Below are 13,338 nucleotides of genomic sequence, written 5' to 3'. Positions count from 1 at the left end.
GCTAGAATTATTTGGGAAAAGTAAACTTTCATTGACATTATGCCTCCATCAGATTTCTTGTAGGCAAGTCCATGGGGCATTTTAATAAATTAATGATTGATGCAGGAGAGTCTATCCACTGTGGATGGTACCACCACTGGGCAGGTAATATAAGAAAACAGTGTGAAAGCTGGAATGCTGGCTCAGCCACTGACTGATCTTCCAGAGACTTGGACTTAATTCCTAGCATCCACAATTTTTGGCTCACAACCAACTTTCTGTAATTCTACTCACAGAAAATGGAGATCTTCCACCATCTTCTGGTTTCTGTAGGTACTGCATAAATGTGGTACACAGATATACATGCAGGCAAACATACATATGAAATAATATTTCCAAAACATATTTTAAAGAAAGGAGAGAGAGGAAGAGGGAGAGAGAGGGAGGGAGAGAAGGAAGGAGAGGAGGTGGAGAAGGAGTAAGAGGAGGAGATAAAGGAAGAGGTGAAATAAGAAGAAAAGAAGAAAAGAAAGGGGGGAAGAAGAAGAGAAAGCATAAGCCATTAGGCAGTATTCAATATTCCTTCATGGTCTGTATTCCATGTCCTGATTCTTTCCTGCCTTGGCTTCCCTTGGTGATGAATTGTAAAGATGAAATGAACACGTTTTTTACTTAAGTTGCTCTTGGCCATGGTTTTTAATCACAGAAATAGAAAACAAACTAAAACACATGGCTATTTCACACATAGCTCATCACATTATTGGACAGTGTGATGGATTATGTTCCTTTCATCTCTTTGACCTTGTGTTTCTCTTTAATTTTAAAATTTAGTTTTTATTTCATTTTATTTCTTCTGTAGGCTGATCTGTGAGCCATTTCCTAGACCACCTGGAAAATGTTTCGTGAGACTTACCATATGGAAGTCAAAGTAAATTTTGATTTTGTACTTTTATTAAAAAAAAGTATACATATGAAAGTATACATTAGAAGTTATATAAAAGCTTTGTTTGAAATCCAAAATTGCTTTTCTAGAAAAACTTATGCTTGGTAGTCCTTGCCTCTCTTTTGTCACAGTTTAAATTGTATTTCCAGTTTCCCCTTACTCTTTCTTTAAAGTCCCTTCAAAATGCTTGAAATTCTTGGTTGATCATGCCACAAACAAGCATGAATCTTTAAATAAGAATCAGGGTATTTACTTTATTGTTATGGGGACTTCTTTGAATGATGACTTTAGCAATAACTCTTTATTGTTGTTGCTATTAGTAAAATCATTATTACTAATATTATTATATGTGTGCGTGTATTCTGATTTCACTTATGTCTGTGTACTATATGTGTGCCTGCTGTCCACAGAGGCCAGAAAATGCAGCAGATTTCTTTTGTGTAGAGTTGCAGACAGTTGTGAGCAACAACTGCAGTGGTGCTCAGAGCTGAATCCCAGATCCTTTTGCTGCTGAGTCATTTCTCCAACCCTTTAGCAAATAATTCATTAAAAAATTTCTCTTTGTCTCTCCCCCCTCTCTCTTTCTCTCTGTGTCTCTCATCTCACTCCTTTTTACCTCTCTATATAGTGTTTCTGTGACATACTTTGTCTTTTCCTCCTTTGTGGAAAACTTTCCCTTTCCTTATACTTTTTAAAACATGCACGCATGTGTGTGTGTGTGTGTGTGAGAGAGAGAGAGAGAGAGAGAGAGAGAGAGAGAGAGAGAGAGAGAGACAGAGAGACAGAGAGAGAGAGAGAGACAGAGACAGAGACAGAGACAGAGACAGAGATAGAGAGAGACAGAGAGAGACAGAGAGAGAGACAGAGAGAGAGACAGAGAGAGAGACAGAGAGAGAGGGGGAGAGAAGGAAGGAGAGGTGGTAGAGAAGGAAGAAGAGGAGAAGATAGAGAAAGAGGGGAAGTACTCTTTTAGTTATGGGAATATTTATAGAGTAGATTCTACCATTTCTTTTATTTTACAGATGACAACATATTATAGGCCAATAATTCCCTATGAGATGTCATCAGTCAAGATAAAATGGTGCCTGGTGGATTCAGGATTTGAATATAGCCATGTTTGGCTCTGAGCTCTTGACCCCCATTATCTCATTTTAGCATTATCAGGTGACAAATATACAGACCTGGCTAGACCACGAAGAAAGAAGAAAGAAATGAGTTTAGGGGTCTTCTCTAGGTTCATGAAGTCAAAAGTTCAAACAGGAGAACTGAAATAGACTCTACTCTGGTGAGGTCAGTCATGGAACACAGTGCTGACTTACCTCCTGTAGTATGTAACATGGCCCTCCTTAAAGTCGAACTTGTGCAAAAGGGCTTGTCCATCAAACAGGTGATAAAAAGGCTCAGATCCAACTTCAAAGAGCCCTGGCCCACATCGAAGGAGACTGCCAGTGAGCCAGAGGGGAATCCTGCCTGCAGCAAAGTGACATATCAGGTGGTATTCCTCACTAGATTTCCTAGGTGCCTGTCTATTTGTCATATCTAGATAGAGCATCAGATTTTCTTATGCAGTTTGGTGGATTATAAAGTGCAGGGATAAACTTTAGATGCATGGGTTAAAATACTAAAACTAGGTATGTTGATTTAAAAAGTTTTCGAGACAGTTTCTTGTTGGTCTATACCCAAACAGATCAAGCTAGCCTCATACTCCTACCTCTGTGTTTTGAATGCTGAAATTAAAGATGTGCACTACTATACCCATCTAGAAGGAACCTTTAAAATGAAGCAACAAAAATGTTGGATGAGTTTTTTTTTTTTTTTTTTTTTTTTTTTTTACGTGAATGAGCACACTTTATAAAATTCAATCTTTGTGGCAGATAAGGTACAGGGGTAAGTGTCAGGATTCAGATTCAAAATATCCTCCTGTTTTCTTCTTTACATTTTTTTAGTGTTCTATTGAATAATCAAGATTAATTTGAAATGTTGTTCTGCTATTAAATCTTTAGAAAATATTTACAACATTGATTTCTCTTCATAAAGTCATAGTATCTGACTAGCTTGTCAGTTTTCCACTCACAATTTTTAAAAATTTTTAAATGGGAGCCTGGCCCAACTGCCAGCAGGAAAGGCGGCTCGTACAGGCTGAGCAACTGGTGAGTGGGAGACCTAGGCTGCTGGGGAGCAGAGGGATCTCTGCGGAGTGCACACGGAAAGGGCACCCCCTGCCCTGACCTGCCCTGTCCTCCCCGATCCAGTGACTGGGAACAGATCTTAGGAACTTCTTTTCCCACCCAGAGACGACTTCAGGACACAGAGCGGAGCCTGGCCCAACCGCCAGCCGGAAAGGCGGCTCGTACAGGCTGAGCAACTGTGACCTGGAACAGATCTTAGGAACTTCTGTTCCCACCCGGAGACGACTTCAGGACGCAGAGCAGAGCCTGGCCCAGCTGCCACCCGGAACCTGGGCTGCCGGGGAGTAGAGAGATCTCTGTGGAGTGCACACGGAAAGTGTACCAGGGACACAGACCAGATACAAGGGAAAGGCAAGAACATATCACTGACAACAAAATGGCAAGAGGAAAGAGAAAGAGTATATCCCAAGGAAACCAAGACAATCTAGCAACACCAGAACCCAGCTCTCCGATACTAGCAAACATCGGAATTCCAAACACTCCAGAGAAAGAAGACACAGACCTGAAATCATGCCTCAAGACGCTGATAGAATTACATAAACAAGAAAGGGAGGAAAAGCAAAAAGATTCAGAAGCTTTTAAAGAAGAAACAAGAAAAACACTCAAAGAACTCAAAGAATGAGAGGAAAACAGAATCAAAGAAATAAAGGAATGGAAGAGGGAAATTAAAACAGAAATTGACACAATAAAGAAAGCACTAAAAGAGATAACCCTAGAGTCAGAACACCAAAAAAAGAAATCAGGAGTCACAGAAGCAAGCATTTCCAACAGATTACAAGAGATCAAGGAGAGAATCTCGGGGGCAGAAGACAACATTGCAAACATAGACAAAACAGCCAGAGAAGATGCAAAAAACAAAAAGCTCCTAACCCAAAATGTCCAGGAAATTCAAGACACAATGAGAAGACCGAACCTAAGGATAATAGGAATAGAAGAGGGAGAAGAGTATCAACTAAGAGGCACAGTAAATATCTTCAACAAAATCATAGAAGAAAACTTCCCTACCCTCAAGAATGAGATGACCACGAGCATAAAAGAAGCCTTCAGAACTCCAAATAGGTTGGACCAGAAAAAAAATACCTCCCGACACATAATAGTAAAAACATCAAGTGCCCAAAGTAAAGAAAGAATACTAAAAGCAGTAAGGGAAAAAGGTCAGGTAACATATAAAGGCAGACCAATCAGACTCACACCCGATTTCTCAACAGAGACTATGAAAGCTAGAAGAGCCTGGACAGACATCATGCACTCCTTAAGAGAGCACAAGTGCCAGCCCAAGCTGCTATACCTAGCAAAACTATCAATCACCATCGATGGAGAGACAAAGATATTTCAAGACAAATCAAAATTCACGCAATATCTGACCACAAACCCAGCACTACAACGAATTATAGGTGGAAAACCCAATACAAGGAGGGAAAATACAGCCTAGTAAAAACAAGAAAACTCCTAAACAAGAAAACTAAAAGAAGAAAAAAACACAGACACAACTAAACCCAAAAAAGCAAAAATGGCAGGAAACAGAAACAATTATTCCTTGATATCTATTAACATAAATGGTTACAACTCCCCAATAAAGAGACATAGACTATCAGACTTGATACATAAACAAAATCCAGCCTTTTGCTGCATACAGGAAACTCATCTCAGAGACAGAGACAGACACTATCTCAGAGTAAAAGCGTGGGAAAAAAACTTCCAAGCAAACAGCTCCAAGAAGCAAGCTGGAGTGGCTATTCTAATATCGAATAAAGTAAATTTCCAACCAAAAGTTATCAAAAAAGATAAAGAAGGACACTTTTTACTCATTACGGGGAAATCTGTCAGGACCAACTCTCAATCCTTAACATATAGGCTCCAAATAAAAAATCACCCACATTCATAAAAGAAACTCTACTAAAGCTCAAAAAATATATTTCACCCCACACAATAATAGAGAGAGACTTTAATACCCCACTCTCACCAATGGACAGATCAGGGAAACAGAAACTGAACAAGGACACTGCAAAACTAGCAGAGACTTTGAACCAACTAGAATTAATAGATATATACAGAACATACTATCTTACAGTAAAAGAATACAACTGCTTCTCACAACCCCATGGCACCTTCTCGAAAATTGACCACATAATTGGACACAGAAGGAGCCTTCATCGATATAAGAAGATTGAAATACTCCCATGCATCCTCTCAGATCACCATGGTCTACGGCTGGTCTTTAACAACAACAAAGACAACAAAATGCCCACATACACATGGAAACTAAACAACGCTCTGTTAAAGGATAGCAGGGTCAAAGAAGAAATAAAGAAAGAAATTAAGGACTTTCTAGAATTTAACGAAAACGATAACACAACATACCCAAACTTATGGGATGCAATAAAAGCAGTATTGAGAGGAAAACTCATAGCCCTAAGTGCTTCTAAAAAGAAACTGGAGAGAGCTCACATCAGCCACCTGACAGCACAGCTAAAAGCCCTAGAACAAAAAAAAGCAGATATACCCAAAAAGAGTAGATGGCAAGAAATAATCAAAATTAGGGCAGAAATAGACCAAATAGAAACAAAAAGAACCATTGAAAAAATCAACAAAACAAAGAGTTGGTTCTTTGAGAAAATCAACAAGATTGATAAACCCCTAGCCAGACTAACTAAAGGGCAAAGAGAGAGTATCCAAATTAACAAAATCAGAAAGGAAAGTGGTGACATAACAACTGAAACTAAGGAAATTCAAGAAATCATCAGATCCTACTACAAAATCTTATACTCCACAAAATTGGAAAATCTAGAGGAAATGGACGAATTCCTAGACAGATACAAGGTCCCAAAGTTTAACCAGGACCAAGTAAACCACCTTAATAACCCTATAACACCTAAAGAAATAGAAGAAGTCATCAAAAGCCTCCCAACCAAAAAAAGCCCAGGTCCAGACGGGTTCAGTGCAGAATTTTATCAGACATTTATTGGGGATATAACACTAATATTCGCCAAACTATTCCAAAAGATAGAGTCAGATGGAATATTACCCAACTCATTTTTTTAGGCTACAATAACCCTCGTACCTAAGCCACACAAAGACCCTACAAGGATAGAGAACTTCAGACCAATCTCACTTATGAACATTGATGCAAAAATACTCAACAAAATCCTTGCAAACCGAATCCAAGAACACATCAAAACCATCATTCATCATGACCAAGTAGGCTTCATCCCTGGGATGCAGGGATGGTTAAACATAAGGAAATCCATCAATGTAATCCACCATATAAACAAACTTAAAGACCAAAATCACATAGTCATCTCACTAGACGCTGAGAAAGCATTCGACAAAATCCAACACCCCTTCATGTTCAAAGTCCTGGAAAGAACAGTAATCCAAGGCCCATAGTTAAACATAATCAAAGCGATATACAGCAAACCAACAATGAACATCAAATTTAATGGCGAGAAACTTGAAGCAATCCCACTAAAATCAGGGACTCGACAAGGCTGCCCACTCTCTCCCTACCTATTCAACATAGTACTGGAAGACCTGGCTGGAGCAATTAGACAGCAAAAGGAGATCAAGGGGTACAAATCGGAAAGGAAGAGATAAAAACATCACTCTTTGCCGATGACATGATAGTGTACTTGAGTGACCCCAAAAATTCCACCAGAGTACTTCTACAGCTGATAAACCAGTTCAGCAAAGTGGCCGGATACAAAATTAACTCAAACAAATCAGTAGCCTTCCTATACTCAAAGGACAAACATGTGGAGAAAGAAATTAGGGAAAAGGTACCCTTCACAATCGTTACAAAAACTATGAAATACCTTGGTGTGACTCTAACTAAGCAACTGAAGGACCTGTATGACAAGAACTTCAAACCTCTAAAGAAAGAAATTGAGGAGGATCTCAGAAAATGGAAAGATCTCCCATGCTCATGGATTGGAAAGATCAACATCTTAAAAATGGCCATCCTACCAAAAGCAATCTACAGATTCAATGCAATCCTCATCAAAATTCCAACCCAGTTCTTCATGGAATTGGAAAGATCAATGTGCAATTTCATATGGAATAACAAAAGACCTAGAATAGTGAAATCCATCCTCAACAACAAAAAAACATTTGCGGGAATCACTATCCCTGACCTCAAGCTATATTACAAGGCAATTGTGCTGAAAACTGCATGGTACTGGTACAGAAATAGGCAAGTGGATCAATGGAATAGAATAGAAGATCCAGAAATGAGCCCTCATGTATATGGTCACCTGATTTTTGACAAAGGAGCAGTAAACATTCAATGGAAAAAGGACAGCCTATTCAACAAATGGTGCTGGTCCAACTGGCACTCAACATGCAAAAGAATGAAAATAGACCCGTTCTTATCTCCTTGTACAAAGCTCAAGTGTAAGTGCATTAAAGATCTCCACATTAAACCAGACACACTGAAACTATTAGATGAGAAAGTAGAGAAAACCTTAGAACACATAGACACAGGAGAAAATTTCCTGAACAAAACACCAATGGCTCAAGCTCTAAGGTCAAAGATTAACAAATGGGACTTAATGAGATTGCAAAGTTTCTGTAAGGCTAAGGACATCGTCAAGAAAACAAAACGGCAACCAACAGAATGGGAAAAGATCTTTACCAACACCACATCAGATAGAGGCCTAATATCCAAGGTGTACAAGGAACTCAAAAAGCTAGACACCAGAGAATCAAATAACCCTATTAAAAAATGGGGTACAGAGCTAAACAAACCATTTTCAGTTGAGGAACACTGAATGGCCGAGAAACATCTGAGGAAGTGCTTGACATCCTTACCCATCAGGGACATGCAAATCAAAACAACCCTGAGATTCCACCTCACACCAGTCAGATTGGCCAAGATCCAAAACTCAGATGACAGCAGATGCTGGCGAGGCTGCGGAGAAAGAGGAACACTTCTCCACTGTTGGTGGGGTTGCAAGTAATACAACGACTCTGGAAATCTGTCTGGCGATACCTCAGAAAATTGGATATAGTACTACCTGAAGACCCAGCTATTCCACTTCTGGGCATATACCCCAGAGACACTTTAATACACAACAAAGATATATGCACCACAATGTTCATAGCGGCTCTATTTATAATAGCCAGAAGCTGGAAGGAACCCAGATGTCCTTCAGAAGACGAATGGATACAAAAATTGTGGTACATTTACACAATGGAATACTACTCAGCCACCAGAAACAATGACTTAACCAAATTCTTAAGAAAATGGCTGCATCTAGAGGAGATCATCCTGAGTGAGATAACCCAGTCACAAAAGAACAGACATAATATGCAGTCACTGATAGTGGGATGCTAACCCCAGAGGCTTGCACTCCCCCAGAAACAACTCACAGACTGTATGAAGTCCAAGAAATAAAGGAAACAAAAAATATACATATATTCACAAAACATGAAGACTTTTACTATTTCCATGTTGCGTTTTGTTTTGCATGTACTTTACGCTTATTGCAACTAGTAGGTTTTCAATGCATACTGTCAAGCCCTTGGAAAAAATCAAGTACTGACTAAAAAACATATTCACATGGTTTTATGTAAAATTTATTTTAATGTTTGAAAAAACAGTACTGACAAAAATGTATAATTTTTTTGTACATTTATCTTTGTTTTGCAAAATAAAGTCGTTTAAAAAATTTTTTAAATGTAATCATTATCGTAAACAACTTTATTTTCCTGTTTTCTCTAAGAGCCTTTTATTTCTCATCAAAAAATAGAAGGACACCAAGTTTGTCATTGGTGTCTTCTATTTTCCCCAATGAAACTTGATCAGTCCTCTTAACCCTAGAAAAATACATGTTTGTTCAATTCTTACCAGATCTTTAAGACAAATAGATTATTGCCTATATATTAAGTTCAACCACCAAGGAGACATTAAGAGAAACTAGAAAACTAGTATTTTTTTTGACTGAAAGCTAATGCTTGATACTAAACCTAGATTGTAACACCACCATCTAGTTAAGGAGTGTTCACTTCTCTCCTTCTCTTTTAGAGAGCAGAAAGCAGAGGAAAGATTTGCCCAGCCACAGACATTTCACATAGCATCCTGTTATACCCAGCAAAGCATGAGTCACATGAGGTCATTGGAAAGAGTTGATAATATTAACAGTGGCTCCTGTGTACTGCTTACTTGGTGTCTGGTATGGAATGAGTCATTCTATCTAAATTATCTTAGTCTTTACAATATCCCCACAAAATAAATGTTAGTCTTTAGAAAGTGAGGGAATTGAGGTCTAAAAGTTTTAAAACCACTCATAGGATTCACAGATAGTGAAATAATAGGACTGTAAAAACATTGTTTTCTGCAAGTGCGTCTGATCTAACACGCATTACACCAGCATTCTTCAGTACAAAACACTCATACAGTTGTCACTAGGCTCTCTTAAGGTTTTTGTGAAACAGACACTTAAAAGACTTTTTCTATGTTGTAGGAATTGAACAAGTCAGTGTCATATTCAAGATGGAAAAGGTGTAATTTTATTCACAAGGAATTTTAGTTAAGTAACATGTATTTACACTGAGGAAATAAGTGTGAAGGTAAATGAGGGGAGATGATTTTTTCGTGTTTTGTTTATTTGTTTGTTTCTCAAAACAGGATTTCTCTGTGTGGCCTGGGCTGTCATGATACTCACTTTATATACCAGGTTGGCCTAAAACTCATAGCTACTTCTCTGCCTATGTCTCGAGAGTACTGGGGTTAAGGGTGTATGCTATTATCTCCTGGCAGGAGATGAGATGTAATATCAAAACCCAAAGCTCAAAAGTAACATCAGAAGCAATTCTCAAAGTCCTGGGTATCTTAAATCTGATTTTTCCCCCATCTTATTCTTTATTGTTCTTCTGGGTTCAGATCCTTACAATTTTTTAAAATCATTCACTCTATGTATATGTATGGACATGTGCCAAAGTAGGCATATGGAAGTCAGAAGACAATTTGTAGTTGGACTGGTCAAAACTCACCAGTCATACCAGACTCTATACAGGTTTATTTTATTTTATTTAGTAAAAACATTTAGAAGAAGGGAATGCAAACAAATGAGCACCATACTCCCTTCCCTGTATTGTAGAAACAGAACCAATACTGAGAGATTTAAATGAATATGAAGCCTGTGAAAAATAATATTGACAGAAGAGAAAGCTTTCAGAAGAGCCAGACTATGGTGACTTGAACCCAGTATTCAGAGGATAAAGCAAGAAAGATGTCATAATTTACATCAACCTAGGCTATATAGCAAGATGCCAGTTTAGAATACTCAATCAGCAAGCAAACTAAGATCGATGAGACAAACCTGTGACATGAGCTGTTAGTGGTGAAGACAGTTCCTCCACAGTTTCAAATAGTTTCTTGTAGCCACCAGCAGGGTGTTCAATTCTGAAATGTGGAGGTTATGAGAAAAAAGCACAGGTTGATTCTCAGAGTACTGTGAGGGGTCAGAGGCAGTGCCTCTGTTTTGGAGAAAGATGTTCTAAGGACTCCTTCCAGTTCACCTGCATCCCAGCCCACTTAGAGTTTTATGAGGTGCTGCTTAGGCTCTCTCTTTTATGTCAAAGAGAATATTGCTACTTTAAATAAAAATTAATCTGCCTGTGTTCACTTATATTTCTGAATTGTGAAACAAGATTCTTTTCAAGAAATACCTACCTATAGACACCCAGGTGAGGCACTGCTGACCTACTTATGGACTCATTCATTCACATAAAATGAAATCAGCATTCAGAGTCAGGTGCCCCATCATTTATTATTCACTATACTATGCAATTAGTTCTTCCCATCATCTCATGTTTCTATGAATCCTCAAGAGCTATAGTACTTTCACAAGGAGGATCAAGAGATTCAGATTCTATATTTGTTTGTGTGTGCCTATTTGTGTCTTGCTTTTGCTTCCATTTTATAACTTCTTAAAGCACAGTCCTAACTACTCAGATCTTCTAATTCTAACTATATTTTTATTAAGCACTTATTATTAGACACTTTATGAGAAAAATTTCATATTGTACTACAACATTGAAATCTTTCAGACACAATAGGTTAAATCATATTTTGATATCATTTTTAGATTTGGAAAACCCTTTAAAAGTTAGGTAATTTAGACTTAAAAGCATATGAAATTTGCCAAAGCCACACAGGCAGGAAACGACTGGGGAAGATATGAAATTAATATTTGTGTTCAACTGCCTTCCAGGACCATTGCAAGTCACACAGATCTCACCATCATTTAAGTGTAAACTCTGCATGTTCTGTTCACTACCAAAAAAAAAAAAAAAAAAAAAAAATCTCCAGCTATGCCTAAGAGCTATCTTAAGCAAGCCACAACCCAATACTATCTTTCTAGATTATCTTGAAAAGCTCTACTTCCCATCACAAAATCATGATAGAATCTCTCTGAGAGATACTTACTGGATAGACATTTTCTTCCAGTGAAGATTAAAGAGAGTTCTGGTACCAGCTGTAGGATGAGGAAGCAAGTTCTTAGCCAGGGCTTTTTTGTATGCACTCTAATCCTTCTTGGAGAAGCTTGTGGCTCTGGGAATCCTCTCCACTCCTCAGCTGATGGAGGGTAACAAAGGTAGCTTTCAACAATTTAGATGCTTGTAAATTATTTGGACTTGGTGTTTCCACAACATTATTTTGGCTGCTTTCCACAGACTTGGATCTTTCCCACGGAGAGGGAAAAGTGAGCTGAATAAAAAGGAGCCTTGTGGGCTTGCCATGGGAGTCCTGAGCTGACCTCAGTTATCACACTTTCTTGGTGTAAACCTTTGTTCACCATTTCATTGCTGTCATCCTTGCTGTGACTCATTTACTCAATTATTAAAAACATATTTATTATACATGTTCTAGAACTGGGTAGAGAAAGCACCATTATCATTATCATTATGTTGTAACTGTCATGGTGACCAGGCACTGTTCAATAACATTTAGCTATTGTTAATATTAAAGGTGTATAAGGTGCTGTCATTGCATGTTTTAACCCTGCCATCCTTCTTTGGTACAGTTCAATATCCAGGTCCTTTCAACAATGATGAGAACATTAGTTGCCAGTTTTTTGTTTGTTTGTTTTGTTTTTTTATTGAACAACTTTATTAAAAAAAACAAATATAAATGTACAAATTATAAGCATTTTGAATAAAAGTATATGAATACATTTTTGTCAGTGCTTGGCTTTGTTTTTAAAGGTTTGGTAGTGTGTATTAAGATCTTACTAGTTACAATGAGCATAAAGTACATGTAAAACAGGATGTCACTTGGAATTAGTCAAAATTTTCTTGGTGTGTAAGGATTAAGCATAACAGTTTTTTCTTTTTATTTTCTTTTCTTGAACTTCATATAGTCTGTGAGTTGTTTCTGAGATGTTCAGAGCTTTCTGGGGTTAGTATCCAATTATCAGTGACTGCATATTATGTCTGTTCTTTGGTGACTAGGTTATCTCACTCAGGATGATATTCTCTAGATGCATCCATTTTCTTAAGAATTTCATAAAGTCATTGTTTCTGATAGTTGAGTAGTACTCCATTGTGTAAATGTACCACAATTTTTTTATCCATACATTTACTGAAGGGTATCTGGGTTTTTCCAGCTTCTGGCTATTATAAATAGAGCTGCTATGAACACTGTGGTGCATGCGTCTTTGTTGTATATTAGAGTGTCTCTGGGGTATATGCCCAAGAGTGGAATAACTGAGTCTTCAGGTAGTACTATGTCCAATTTTCTGAGGAATCACCAGACTGATTTCCAGAGTGGTTGTACCAGTTTATAACCCCACCAAGAGTGGAGAAGTGTTCCTCTTTCTCCACATCGTCACCAGCATCTGCTGTCATCTGAATTTTTGATCTTGGCCAAGCTGACTGGTCTGAAGTGGAATCTCAGGATTGTTTTGATTTGCATTTCCCTGATGGCTAATGATGTTGAGCACTTCCTTAGATGCTTCTCAGCCATTCAATATTTCTCAATTGAGAACTTTTTGTTTAGCTCTGTACCCCATTTTTAGTAGAGCTGTTTGAATCTATGGTGTCTAGCTTCTTGAGTTTTTAGTTGCCAGGTTTTGTTAAAGAGAAAACACTACTTGTTTTTGCTTATCACCAGTGCTTGCCTGCTTCTCATTATTGTCCTTACCATTGCTTTTGCTCTGCACTCAAAGACTAAATAACGTCATTTTATTTACATGTCCACACTCATATTAAGCTATGGTTATTATT

The 13,338-nt window shown here is 38.0% G+C and overlaps 1 protein-coding gene across 1 annotated transcript in view; it reads right to left on the bottom strand.

The window, feature by feature from the left end:
• Window positions 1–10,506, bottom strand: part of RPE65 (retinoid isomerohydrolase RPE65) — a gene marked incomplete at its 3' end in the record, with an annotated part of 30,431 nt that extends 19,925 nt beyond the window's left edge. Inside the window, exons 1-2 of the mRNA XM_080915286.1 lie at window positions 10,427–10,506; window positions 2,242–2,388 (exon numbers count right to left, since the gene is read on the bottom strand). The remainder of the gene's footprint in view (window positions 1–2,241; window positions 2,389–10,426) is intronic.
• Between the last annotated feature and the right edge of the window lie 2,832 nt (window positions 10,507–13,338).

Source organism: Micromys minutus (assembly GCF_963924665.1).
Source record: "Micromys minutus genome assembly, chromosome: 4".
Taxonomy (NCBI): Eukaryota; Metazoa; Chordata; class Mammalia; order Rodentia; family Muridae; genus Micromys; species Micromys minutus.
Note: the sequence above shows the minus strand (reverse complement) of the source record. Positions and strands in the feature narration are given on the sequence as shown.